The sequence below is a fragment of the Delphinus delphis genome, chromosome 2 (assembly GCF_949987515.2).
Source record: "Delphinus delphis chromosome 2, mDelDel1.2, whole genome shotgun sequence".
Lineage (NCBI taxonomy): Eukaryota > Metazoa > Chordata > Mammalia > Artiodactyla > Delphinidae > Delphinus > Delphinus delphis.
Genome location: NC_082684.1, coordinates 81,184,474 through 81,199,167, shown reverse-complemented (window position 1 = coordinate 81,199,167; position 14,694 = coordinate 81,184,474). Strand labels below are relative to the sequence as shown.

The window sequence follows — 14,694 nt, the reverse complement described above, 5'->3', positions numbered from 1 at the left end:
CTAAACGCTGATATCTCTCCTGCTTCCCTTGTGCACTTGAAATGAGACACTCCATACTTCAGTCTCAGGCCAAGCACTGAAAATTATTCCTTTATTTACCCATTTACCAAATATTTATTGAGCTTGTACTGCTCTCCCAAGCACTTTTCTAGAAGCTGGGTATACAGCTGTGAGAAAAGCACAAGTGAAAATCCAAGCGCTTATTAATAAATCCATCAGAATGTTTCATTTGGCATGTCTTGTAAACATCTAAATTTGTTCATTAAAAAAAATAGAAGAGCATTAGTCCACTGGGGGTATTAATTGCTTTGCAAGAACATTATCTTATGAAAGAATTCACTTTAGCAAATAGCAAGCTCCTTTAGTAATCCAGCTTACAATATTTATACTTATTATGAACTGTATTCCCAAATGTCCAAGGAGTTAAAGAAAAGGAATGTCTCCAGAGAATGGTTCTAGGTTCTATAACATCTTTAGCATTCCAGTCACTTAAAATAAAAGGGAGAATGTGTTTAGGAGTTTGAAGAAAAGAGAACATAACCAGTCAAATGTGAAAATACCCATCTCAATTTCTAGCAGTTCTTTCATTGCTCCAGACCCCTGGCTTGTTAAATTTTTAGCCCAGGACCTGGCATCTATCCATCAATGTTTGTAGAATTGTACAACTATCACTATGATAAAAATGTACACAGGTTTATTCATTCCTTATACTAGTATATTCCCAGGCCATTTCAAAATTGGCTGGTTAGTTTAGAAAAAAGATGAAAACCTTTAAAGTAGGGGTTTATACATTTCCTTCTGAATTTCCTCCCTTTCTGTAGTTCCTTCACTGTATAAAAATTTTAGATGTTCTAACACCTGTATTGAACAAGTCTTTTCTTTAGTTTCTGCCAGGTTAGAAACTGATCGTCAAGTCTGATTGTTAGATACTGGTTGTCAGCTGGGACTATGCAAAGGAGGAGAGTTTGTCAGTCTACTTTCCTCCAATATTCAGATCAAATCCAAGTCACGATCGTATATGGAGGATCAGAGTCATGAGTTGATGGTGATTTTTATTGACATTTTTTAATTCTTTGAGATAATTTTTGACTCCTCCTATTTACCTCTTGCTAAAAACTACTCTGTCTTATCTGGCCTAAGAAAATGTCCTTATTTAGATAAAGCACAGTCAATACTTGCATGGAATGTACATAGAATAATACCTTGGATTTACTTCATGATTTTCCACTAGAATCTAAAGGCCATTTGTGGTTTATTTCTTGCCATGTGGCAATCCTTAAGTGTTTTGCTAACTCCTTAGAGAACTAAACCCACTCAGCTTATGTTGCATGAGGGTATATTTCCAATTACTCCAATCAGAGTATTTAAATTATTTAAATATTTAAATAATGTATATGATTCAGTCAGTTACACCTGAGTATTCAAGGTGCCTTCAGACTTCAAACTACCTTATTTCATTCCCTATGGTCAATTGGTCAACTCACCTTACTGTGAAATATTAATGCTGTTTGTATTATGGCAGAACATGGGTCAAATTTAAATTCATCTGCTAAAGATACAACATACCAAGCAGGTATCAGAAGTGTTAGAGGGCTCTGTCCATCATGAAGAAAAGCCACGGGTAATATCCAAACTATTTAACAAGCACCAACAATCAGAATGGATGTTCAACTAATCAGAGCAGATGCCGGCCATAGTGGTCCATACCAGTTGAATTCAGCTGCGTTAAAGGTCCGTTTTTTAAACTCCAATTTTTGTGGAGACACCATTTTCAGGGCTTATTATATCCTTGTAAGAAATGTTTTCGTGCAAAAAACTAGAATTATTTGTTCTAAGAATGAAAAAACACACTACCAATTTCTAATATACAAAGCAGGAGGAGTAAAAGTAGCTATTTGGGCTTCCCTGGTGGCGCAGTGGTTGAGAGTCCGCCTGCCGAGGCAGGGGACACGGGTTCGTGCCCCGGTCCAGGAAGATCCCACGTGCCGCGGAACGGCTGGGCCCGTGAGCCATGGCCGCTGAGCCTGCGCGTCCGGAGCCTGTGCTCCGCAACAGGAGAGGCCACAACAGTGAGAGGCCCGCGTACCGCAAAAAAAAAAAGAAGTAGCTATTGTTTTCTGTAAAATCTTATCACTTAATGGATTGGAAAAAATTGGCCAGTAAAATAATTTCAAATATTCATACTTTTAGTATTTCCCCATTATTTCTCTTTCTTTTATCCAAGTTGATAAGCAGATGCAGATACTTTCTGCGAGGTCAGCTTAGCTACCCAAGCTAAGAGGAGCTTTTTCTTAATATTTTCTGATTTCCTGTGCAAATTAGAAAGAAAATAGCCACCTACTAATATTTAAGCAAGCTCCTAACATATATTGGCATATATTCTTATTGTTTTTTCATGACACTTTTAATTTCTGTGTTTGTATTTTCTCTTAGTGCACATATTTTTAACTTATTCGGATTTACTTAGCATAGCATTTAATTATCATGGTAAAAGGTTAAATACTATCAAATGATTTGGTATTTCAATATTTAATCACTTTTACCTTGAATGAGTAAATGTCTAGTCAATAGATATTCAGAGTCATAAAGGCATATTTTTATGGACATACATTTTTTTCATTTTGTTTGCTTATTACATGGATTAGATAGTTTATGATCTTATGTACTTAATTACCAGAAGAGACATACTCATAAGTATGTTCAAAAGACATTTTGAAGGACTTCTACTTACTGATGAGTTGATTTGCTCTAAATACAAATTAGAAACTCACAAATCGATTTTTTCCATCCACTTAGAAACACTCTTTATTTAAAGTATTTGCATGTTCTAAAGCTTAGGTAAAATAGGAACGGGGACAGTATATGTACAAAGATAGATAAATGCTGTGGCGGTATCTTGTTCTGTCTCCATCTTGATGGATTAGTTAGCTTTCACTAAACAGGCACTCTAAAAAAGGGAAGGAAAAACAACTTGATAAGATAAAAGTGTGGGGAATTCCAAAATAAATACTGCTAACTGACCTTTTTGGATGGCTCAGTTAGGAGTGTTCTTATTAGGGTACCAATTGGTTGCTTTATTTACTAGTACCATGATTAACTAAGGTAAACACTTGGGTAATATCTTCGGCTTACTTTTTCATAATTTCTGGACAGACATAATGATCTTTCTCCCACACTTTTAAAAGTCAGATAAATTCCGAAACATTTAGAGAATATGGAGCTATAATTTTTAAAAGTCAAGTATTTTTTTTAGCCCACTTCCCCTTTTTTAGAGTATATCTCTAAGTATAGAGTTGTATCTCATGCTCATTTATATGCAAAAAGAAGCTCTGTATATGTTAGGAAAAGAAGCCAGTTCGGAACCTCTGAACCAATTTCCTAATGCTAGTGTTTTACACCTTAGAGTTTGTATCTTGGTGAACTGTAAAATGAAAGAATTAACTCATTAAGGAGCTCTGTTTCATCATAGCCACTCTGATTAAAACCTTCTCTACAATATGGTGCAAGAAATGGTCAGTCACTACTAAAGTTTTCTTTTTAACCACTGCTATGCATCACAAGAAGTCATTAGTTTACAGCTACTTTCTTCTTATTTTTATGACTTTTTAGCTTATCATTAACCCCATTCTCTTATCCTGTACTCTGAGATGAGCAAAGAAGATAATATCCACAACATTTCCACTGCTTACTCTAGAGATAATAACTTTTTGAAAAAGAGATAACCCTGTTTCTTTAAACAACTCCTTCCTCTTTAAATCCATGATAGCTTTCCCTTGTCAAGTTAGACTTTCAGTGCATTGTTAAGGGAATCAGACAAAATTATTTATAGCATGGTCCATGCAGATGAAATTGGACTGAACATACTGGAATTGTTTATTATTTCTTGTAAACTTGTTTAATAATTCTTTAATATTTACCGCACAATTTTTTTAGCCTCTTTATTGGAGTATAATTGCTTTACAATGGTGTGTTAATTTCTCCTGTATGACAAAGTGAATCAGCTATGCATATACATATATCCCCATATCTCCTCCCTCTTGTGTCTCCCTCCCACTCTCCCTATCCCACCCCTCTAGGCGGACACAAAGCACCGATACCCCACAATTTTCTATCCAGACGTTTTTCAGGTTATTAAAGAAATGTAATGTATTAATAGCTAAACTTATTTCCTTCTAATTCAGTCCTTTATGCCACTGTGTCTGGACCTGTTCAGTAGGGTTGTTGTCATAAGACTAGATACAAGTATGTCAATTGTCTGGACATTATATAACTTTAAAGCAACTGCTTAGCCTTTTTGACAAGGAGTAATTAAATGTTAATTAAAAGTCCCATACACTTCCTTTCCACAGCTTCTTAGTGTTACCATCTGAATTTGCCAATTTCCACTTGGTTCTCTACATATATAAAGTTATACTCTTGTTTTAAATAAGAGCTGATTTTCACTATTTCATATTCAGTGTGGGAGAGAGGTTGGTATTATCTGCCTTGTTAAGTGTCTCCTTCCTTAAATTTCCCTTCTCATTTGGTATCTAGTTTTCACCTCAACCGACTTCCCTTTCTCTCGTTTCAGAATAGTATTTTTCGGATGCAAACATTTCACTTATTTCCATTCGCAAACTTGATTAATTCAACATGCACTAACTGATACCTTTCGCATGCTAGGCAGTGAACTAGATTCTGGAAGTAAAATATGGATAGCCAGTCCCTGCTCTCAAGGAGCAGAGTCCAATAGGCGAGATTGACAAATAAGCAAGTATTTGCAATGCAGTGTGGCAAATGAAGAAATATAGGGTGACATAGGAATATATAGGATATGGATAGTAAGTAACTTACAGGATAAAATCTGCCTACTGGTATCCATAATTCCTAGGTAGAAATAACATGTTCCGTAAGAAATATTCTTCGAGATTATATGAGTGTGAAACTTGTTCTTTCTGGGGAAGTCAGGGACATCTTTTAAAAAGGAGGAGGCCAACAAAGTTTGGGGCAAGCCACTTTGTTTCAGTCAGCCTTAGATTTTTTTTTGTTTGTGTGTTTGTTTTTGTTTTCTGTTTGTTTGTTTGCGGTACGCAGGCCTCTCACTGTTGTGGCCTCTCCCGTTGCGGAGCACAGGCTCTGGACGCGCAGGCCCAGCGGCCATGGCTCACGGGCCCAGCCGCTCCGCGGCATGTGGGATCTTCCCGGACCGGGGCACGAACCCGTGTCGCCTGCATTGGCAAGCAGACTCTCAACCACTGCGCCACCAGGGAAGCCCAGCCTTAGTTTTATTAGACATAAAATGAGAAAGTTTGTGTTACATGACTTCTGATGTCCTTTCTAGGTCTAAAACTCTGAGTCTGTAAGTTTTGCTTTTGCAGTACACTGAAAAATCTAAATAGCCTAAACCTGTTTTGAAAAATCTATTGCAACAAATGGTCCATAAAATAAATAAGCACAAACTTCAATTTTTTGGAAAAGTGGCCTGGCTGTAGAACTGAGTAGCCCCATAAAATATTAATTTGGTCATAGTGTGGAAATGTGAAATGATTGTTAAATGAGTCAAGGCCTTATTTGTGGCCTTTGGCTCATTTGGTAAGATTACCCATTAGCCATGTAGGCAGCATAACACGCATGGCCAAGCAGCTCATGGGAGCGTCCTAACAAATGTTAAATAAAAATTATCTTTCTCTAGCCTTAGGAATATATTGCTGTTATTTTCAAAATAAGACTGCTCAGCTTTAAAATCTCAGTCAATGGGAAAATAATTACATTCATTGCACTTAAAATTCTGACTCCTATCTGCAAATGTGTTTTTCTAATATATTTTTTATGTCTCTTTGGAAGTTTAGAAGTCAAATGAGTGTTGATGGTTTCTGACCGTCTTTTAATTGTATCACTCCTGCCGGTATGAATTCCCTTTGTACCATTGCAGTAGGTAGATGTAACATTTCCCTTTGCAGATGCACAAAGTGTTTCTTCTTAGTCCTAAGACGCTTTTTTCCTTTCAGTCATTAACCTTGGTTTCATGAAAAATTCCTTCTCCATTTTTCCGTTTTATCTATATCTTGATAATAATAATTTAATAACTGTTCTTAAAATCTCTGTATGATAATCCATTAGGCTCATTCAGTATTCCTTCAGCTTATCTACAAAGGAGCGTGTGCTTTTCTCTTTGCTCTTTTTAATGAGGCCTTCCTACCGTGGCTCTAAATATCAACCAAACATGTTAATCTCTTAGGATCTGACTATTATTAAAATCTCTCCAACATTTTCTGAATTTTAAAAGATGTGATTATTATCATGTAATCTGTTTACTTCCACGTGAACTCAAATGGAAATGAATCTCCTGAAATAGCCACATTTTCTGCCTCCCAAATATACATCTGGCATTAAAAAAACCCAGCTAATTTAAATCTAGAATCTGGGTTTCCATGACACCAAACATCTGGATGAAAAGTGAAAAATTCAGTAGATGTTTTCAAATATCCAAATACTGTGTCAGTAAAACAGTCAAATGACGCTCTGAATCTCCCCATATTTATCTGGGTTTTTATGCATCATATATGTGGCACTGTCAGTCCTTCCTGATGGAAAACAGTGTCAATTTCAGAAATAATGTATTCACAAACAAGTATGTACTGAGTACCTACTCTGTAGGAAACATTCTAAGTGCTGTAGAGCAGCAGTCCCCAACCTTTTTGGCACCAGGGACCTGTTTGGTGGAAGACAGTTTTTCCACCGCGGTGGAAGGGGGCAGGCAGGCGGAGGCTGTGGGATAGTTCAGGCGGTAATGCGAGCAATGGGGGCGATGGTTCAGGCAGTAATGCGAGCCACTGGGAGCGGCAGATGAAGCTTTGCTCGCTTGTTCCCCACTCACCTCCTGTTGTGTGACCCAGTTCCTAACAGGGTGCTGGTCCAGTACCAGTCCGCGGCCCGGGGGTTGAGGACCCCTGCTGTAGAGGGTTCAAGGTTAAAGGCTTGAACTCTGTCCTCAAATGAATTGCAGTGCAGCGAGGGCTATAACACAAGGACACATATATACATAAAAGATAATGTGGAGTGAATAAAAACACAAGAGAGGAGGAATTTTGGAGGAAGGTGACTAGTCCAGGCTAGTGAGGATTTTCTGCTGGACCCAGTGTTGGACTGACCACGATGGACAAACCAGCATCATGGAAATGGAAGGGAATGTTGTGATCACACATTTGAAATACGCACTCCTTCAGCAGCTGGGAATTTTACTTAAATCAAATAATGCTAAATTAGCCAGACGATTGCAACGGTTCTTGTGTCATTTTTTCATGATCACAGCCTTGGGTTTCTGTACGGTTTTTGCGTCTAAGTGTGTTTCTCAGGTATTTTGATGAGCAAATTTATATGCATCCCCCTTAAGAGTTTCAACTTGACACAGAGAAGCACACTGAAATTTACTCTCCCTATGGTCATTATAAAAAGTCTACCTTATACTTTGGGTTTCGAATTAGAAAAAAGATATAAAATTTTCACAGTTCCATATACATTGCATGCTTAAATCTCTATCTTCCAAGTTAGGTGATTTTTTAATCTATTAGGATCACAACTCTGATCAACTTTTTAAAAAATCCCAAATCCTCAAGATTTTTGCCATGTTTGATCAGAATCTAGATTAAAGCAAAATGGTTTGCCTCTTCTTCTTCCCCCCACCCTGCCTCCCTCCGTTTCCTCACCATCCTTCTCTTTTTTTAAGAAAAATCAATGATCATTTTAAGCTGGAGGGGAATATGGAGTAAACTGAGAAATTTTCTGATAATCTAAATTGTGCCATATGTATTAGTCAGCACTAATAAATTGGCTCAAGTAGCTGAAAGGTAAAGGGCGGCTGGATTTAGATAAAGCTGGATCCAAGGGCAGAAATGTGCACAAGTCTGTTCTTTATAGCTACTGGCTCTGCTTTTGTCTGTGTGGGCTTCATTCTCAATCAGGCTCTGTCCATTTGGTGGCAATAATGGCCATCAACAACTCCAGGCACAAATTCTACTGACTTAGTAACCCCAGTGAAAAGAGAACGCCTTTGACTGACAGTCCTACTGACTCCCATTAACCTAACTTGGGTTCCATCTTCAGAGCAGCCAGAATGATTAACTATGTTGATTGGCTAAGCCCTGAGTACATCCCTGAAGTAAAATCAAGGTACTTCTGGGCTTCCCTGGTGGCGCAGTGGTTGAGAGTCCGCCTGCCGATGCAGGGGACACGGGTTCGTGCCCCGGTTTGGGAGGATCCACGTGCCGCGGAGCGGCTGGGCCCGTGAGCCATGGCCGCTGGGCCTGCGCGTCCGGAGCCTGTGCTCCGCAACGGGAGAGGCCACAACAGTGAGAGGCCCGCGTACCGCCAAAAAAAAAAAAAAAAAAAAATCAAGGGACATTTACCAAAAGAAAAGGGAAAAGGTACTTCAGTAAAAAACTTTAATGTTAGAATGGGAAAGTCCTCCACTAAATATCAGTAGAGCGGGTGGTTATCCCAGCCTTACCACTGCCTGTTTCTATGACCTGGAGTGTTAATTAAGCCATTGCGTCTTGGTTTCTTCATCTACATAAATTAGGTCGCAAGACAGGGTTCTGTTTAAAGACTTTTTTAGCTCTAATATTTTGTGGTTCTGATCTCAAGAACTAGGACAAGGATAAGACACCCAGAAAATGCAGATTTACAAATAGTAACACAAAGCAGGAGATGCATCATGTTTCATGTAGAAGTGCTTCTGTAGAAACCCGACGTTAGCTTGGCAGTGGAAGAGCAAAGGGTTGCCGGTTGCTCCTGCATCCTGAGGTAGTGATTAGAAGCTCAGACAACTTGAGAGGAGAGGGTGTGTGTGTGTGTATGTGTGTGTGGGGGGGGAGAGAGGGAGTGAGAGAGTCAGTGAGGTTCAGAACTAACCATCACAAACTTTATTATTATAATCTCCATAGATATTTTATAAACCACATATAGCTTTGTTAACCTCATTTTACTATTACAGAGACTAAGTCCCAGGCACAGTCTTGTTCAAGGTGGCAGAACTACTGACAAAGCTTGAATGAGAACTTAACGTCTATTTTTTTTCACTCTTTCTACAGATCTTTTTTTTTTTTTTTTTTTTTGCGGTACGCAGGCCTCTCACTGTTGCGGCCTCTCCTGTTGCGGAGCACAGGCTCCAGACGCACAGGCTCAGCGGCCATGGCTCATGGGCCCAGCTGCAACGCGGCATGTGGGATCTTCCCGGACCGGGGCTCGAACCCGTGTCCCCTGCATCGGCAGGCGGACTCTCAACCACTGCGCCACCAGGGAAGCCCTCTACAGATCTTTAAAGACACTGAGACAGAGTGGGGGGAGAAATAAAAAAATTTTAAAAACCTAAGGCTTTACTCTAAGAAAGTTATACTTAATAAAGACAAGGTGTGAAAATAAGACAGGACAATGAAGGGCTAAAAATTATAAATACCAAGTAAATCACTATGTGATTTTTTTTTTTTATAAATGCATTTATTTTATTTAGTTATTTTTGGCTGCGTTGGGTCTTTGTTGCTGCACTCGGGCTTTCTCTAGCTGCGGCGAGCGGAGACTGCTCTAAGTTGCAGTGTGCGGGTTTCTCATCAAGGTGGCTTCTCTTGTTGCGGAGCACGGGCTCTACGCACGCAGGCTTCAGTAGTTGGGGCTCGCGGGCTTTAGAGTGCAGGCTCAGTAGCTGTGGCGCACGGGCTTAGTTGCTCCGCCGCATGTGGGATCTTCCCGGACCAGGGATCGAACCCGTGTCCCCTGCCTTGGCAGGCAGATTCTTAACCACTGCGCCACCAGGGAAGCCCTCACTATGTGAATTTAGTGGGAAGCAAATATCTTGTTTCCAATTTTATTTTCACATTTCATTTGCAGTATACATTCTAATCATGGCGTCAGAATTTCTGTTTACATAAGAAAAGGTGTTAAATTAATGGCCACTGAATAAGTTTGACATTCTATGAAAATGCATTGATTTTTTTCAAGGGTTAGGCCTTTAGCACCATCTATTTGTACCAGTTCAATAAGCCTGGTCCCAGAGCAATAAGTGATATTTACCCAATGCTGTTTCATTGTCCATATTAGAGAAATTGCTTAGAGGGTTTCATCTACAAGTGGCATCATCAAACTCAAGGTCACCTGAATTAACTCTATAAAATAAGTCGTATCTTAGGGGTGGATTGAGGAAAAGGAAGTGGTGATTATGATGACCAAGTTCCAAGTATTTGCTGAAACTAAGAACCTGCCCAACAAGTTACTTGATCATTTGTCTCAAAGGCTATATTACATCATTACAGAAGAAATTTGACAAATTGCACATTGTTCTTTCAAGAGTTCATCTAGTAACCTTTTTTTTTTTTTTTTGGTGTACGTGGGACTCTCACTGCTGTGGCCTCTCCCATTGCGGAGCACAGGCTCCGGATGCGCAGGCTCAGCGGCCATGGCTTACGGGCCCAGCCACTCCACGGCACGTGGGATTCTCCCGGACCGGGGCACGAACCCGTGTCCCCTGCATTAGCAGGCGTACTCTCAACCACTGAGCCACCACAGAAGCCCTCATCTAGTAAACTTTATAGACCAGTGAGTCAAACTCATAGGGTAGGAAAGTAACCTTAAGAACTAATTCTCAAGGTGTCCTGCTTTTAAAAGTATCCAGTGAAAAAGTTACCATAACAGAAGAGAATATCTAATTGTATAAAAAGTTAAATTGCTATGTTTTTAAAAAAATATGGAGTGTATAAATTAATTATAATTATAATAAATTAATATTACTTTAAAATTAATATTGGATTTAAAAAAATTGTTTGCAGCAGTAAACATGCAGACAACCTAGGAGTATATAAACAGAAAGTAAAAGCCTGCACCCCATGCCCTATACAACATGAAGTTGTACAGAGCACGGGGTGTGTTTTTCCAGATGTTTTCCTTGCATGACAAGCATAGATATGTGTGCATTTAATTAATTTATTTATTTAGCTGTTTATCTATTTTACAAAAATTGGTAATACATGTTGTTCTACAGTTTACTTTTTTCATGCAACAATATGTGGGGAAAACCTTTTCATGAGAATCTCCCATTTTATTTAACTATGATCCATTTGACAGATAGGTTGTTTCCAATTTTTTAGCCTTGCAAAAACTACCTTTTTCATTTACTGTGTACTTCTAATTCATGAGATGATTAGAAATATCACTTGAAGTATTCTAAAACATCAGTATAAATCCTTTCAACGTGGAATAAAGATTATGATAAATTGGTTCCAGTTTGGACAAAAATGAAGAGGGATTAACCACAAAAGAAAATTATCATTAAGTGATTTCACCTAAAAACTGTTTCACTGATACATTCTAAGAATACTGTAGATCTGTTTGCATGTACTTGATAAACCAGTTTAACCCCAAAGGGATGAGAAAAAAAAAAAAAAAGAGTCTAAGGTCAGTATCTGGAATACAGGTAATATCTCACTTTCGAATGAGTCTTTAGAAAAAAGGCAATTAAAAAAATATTTTCTGTCTACGTTGAGTCATGAGCCATACGTGTCTTACTAACTTTTTGAACAGTTGTCAGTTGATACTCAAAGTAAGAGGATATTTGTGATTCACTTCTCTTCAACAGTGGCTTTAAATTATTTGGGGATGTGAAAAACTTTGACCTATGCCAGTTCTTTCTTGATGAAGGGAATCATCATCATCGCTATTATGTTACAATGTGTGTTCTTATGAGTAAGTTGAGCCACCTCTGAGCCGCTGGACCAGGGTGGGTTGGCCCCCATCAGTGAACAGACTAAACTATAGCCTCAGTCCAAGCATATAGAAACTGACAACAAATTATTGCTTGTGGTCTACTTCCAGTTTTCAAGTGCAAACATACCAAAGTTTATTTTAAATTTGAGCCAGTCAGACATTTAGCAATATACATCAAAGAAGAAGTGAAGGCTTCCCATGTTTATTATTTCAATATGATGTCTGTTCTAATAAAGTAGAAGAATGCCTATGATAGATCATGTAGTAGAAATTCTCTAGTTCCACAGTTTGGCCTTAAATATATACATATATTTGTAAATTAATCCAAAACACATTGCCATGGTTCCAATTCCTCTGAAAGCTGATTGTTTTCCATTCCTTTTTTAATTTTAGAAATACAGTGGCCGACTGCCAGAACACTTTCAGATAAACAGTCCACTCCCTGTATAAAAGGGGCATAGAATCATGAATGTTCAAAAACCACAGAACGTTATTTAAATAAGTGAAAGTTATTATGGTCTTCCCTATTAATTAAAAAAAAAAAAAGCCATCTGCGCAAGGTGAATTTTGGTAAGGTCCCAATTATTTTAATGATTGTGGATGGAATTTGCAACTGCTTTCATGGTGAAAGTACAGTTCAGGGATTCCCAAGATAAAATGCACTGTTTATGTAATTTTGTGGTCATTTGACTTAATTTCTAATAAAACACTGGGAAGAATTCTTGTTACTCATTCTGAATGTACGGTCCTGCTTGAAGGAATTGACTCTACACTAACTTCCCCTTTCTAGTCTTCTACTAGCTTAACATCCTAAACCTCTATTTCATGTAAACCTTCTGTGTGTGTGTGTGTGTGTATATGGTTGTATGTGTCTCTGCCTGTCTCCCTCACACACACACACACCACAACCCACATTTTGTCGGAACTGTCTTGGGCAAATGCATCATAATAGTGAACAAGACTGAGCACACCAAAAAAAAAAAAAAAAACCCACTGCATGAAGAAACAGCATACTGGATGACATTACCAATGCAGATCTATACATCGTCGTGATGAGTCTTTATTTTCATTTTTGTTATTTGCAGAATTGATTTCCATTGGGCACATCACCTAGAAACCTAGGCTTTCAACGTCTTAGAGGAATAAAAAGTCAAAGGGTGCTCCTCCCTTGAATTTGTCAGGAAAATACCACAACAAGAAGGATTTGGGGATCTTTTTGGTCATTTTCCCTCCAACCAGTGTTTTCAGTCAATTAAAATTTGTACCCTAGGCCTTTTCCAGTTTGAAGCCACCCCAGCATCTGTGATAAGCAGTCCTTCTTGTTTGTGCAGTCATTCATTATCTCCATTACCAAAAGGAGAATAGAGGACAATTACATTGTTTGGACGAATCAGAGTGTTAGGAGGAGTATTTGTCATGGTGGCAGAGTGCAGCACCTGACAGGCAACGATTGATGGCCAGGAATGAGTGTGAGTGGCCAAAGCAGCCTCATAGGATGCAAATTACTGACTGTGGATTCCAATTTATCCTGTTCATTTTTCTTGCCCATGCTGAAGACCATTAGTGGTTTTTGAAGCAGTGAAGGGGTCATTACTAATGTGGGTAGGCTCGAAGCAGGAGGGGGAAGGAGGGGAAAAGCCTTCTGTAATTACACAGCTTTCAGGAACAGGCTGGAGGCCCTAGCCAAAAAAATGTCAACACCTCGCAATCAGAAAAATTTATTTTCATTTTATGCTTAACCCATATTAACTCAACATTATCATCTTTCTTTGTTAACATTTGCAGAATATTAAAAGCCTGGCTTCTATATTAATACAAATCTAGTTAACCCCTTTTGCAATACAGGGGGTTTTGTTTAACCTAATGGCATTTGGGTTTGCTAATAAGTAATTGCACACGTTTTGGATAATGTATGCTATTATAGAAGATGAAATACCTGAAGAATAAAATCTTAGATGATTGAAAAACATTCACTCTCTCAAACACTGGAACGATTAGAAAGCTCTGAATGGAATACTTTGTTGTTCCTAATGTCAGCCTTTAATAACGTTGATGGGAAATATTTATTACTAAAGGCTTTCTCGTTTAGGAATGACTTTGACATGCTTTATAAAAGTTTACTTTTCTGTTTAAGAAAACCAGTGAATTTAGAGCAGAGACCTATTTAACAGACATGTTTTATAATTATGTACATGCCAGTACAGTGTCTCAAAGTAAATGTACAATTCTACAGTAACAATCTTTGATTTCAGAATGAGAGAGGAAAGTGGTTTGCTGATGGGAGGATGGTTTGTTATAAATGTTGGTGAGTTGTGACGGGAAGTAAAGAATTAAAAAACACCGAAACCTATGGCTTCATTCTCTTATTGCCCACACTTTAGGGTAAAATGTAAAATTTCTGTATTGCACATAATTGATTCCTTGTGATGGGTGGTCACTTTGTGCGACCCTCTTAACCCAGAGCAGCAACCAGTGAAAATGAAAGAATCTTCCACTGTCCCTTAAAGGAGTCAACATAAACAACTGTCAGTAAACTCTGCTGTAACTGAAGTGGTAGCCATGGCTTCGAAGAATAGTTGTGATTATGGACGATCTTACTTTCCAAACTGACTATCAATAATCTTAGATTAACTAGGAAATAATGATTATATTGAGCCATCTCACAAAGATAATATAGGAGAAAGGCTGCGCAGAGGTTTTCCAAGAAGTAAAGTAAAATGGGCCCGCAAGTCGTTCCCTTAGTGTAACTGAAGTGATTGTAGCCAACCAAATTTCTGACCCATCGCCAAAGTGCTGTGCGTCCCTGACTGATGGAAGAAACTGAATACCTGCAATGCTGCCGTGCTCTGTGCTACTGGCCTCCACAGTGTGGCAGGAACGGGGCTGCACAAGCAGGTTTTTGGATTCTTGTCTCTGCCCACATTTTTCCCCCCCCCACATGATTAAAAAGCTGTGATTAGGAAA

The 14,694-nt window shown here is 38.6% G+C and overlaps 1 protein-coding gene and 1 long non-coding RNA gene across 11 annotated transcripts in view; one reads left to right on the top strand and one right to left on the bottom strand.

Moving 5' to 3' along the window:
* Positions 1-14,694, top strand: part of MEIS2 (Meis homeobox 2) — a 200,552-nt gene that overhangs the window by 126,275 nt on the left and 59,583 nt on the right. The gene's annotated exons all lie outside the window — the stretch shown is intronic.
* The window catches only part of LOC138413996 (uncharacterized), a 93,322-nt gene that overhangs the window by 73,423 nt on the left and 5,205 nt on the right, over positions 1-14,694 (bottom strand). Inside the window, exon 2 of one of the 4 annotated variants that reach the window (XR_011246365.1) lies at positions 6,857-6,996. The exons of the other annotated variants lie outside the window; for them this stretch is intronic. This is a non-coding gene — a long non-coding RNA (uncharacterized lncRNA). The remainder of the gene's footprint in view (positions 1-6,856; positions 6,997-14,694) is intronic. 4 annotated transcript variants of the gene reach the window in all.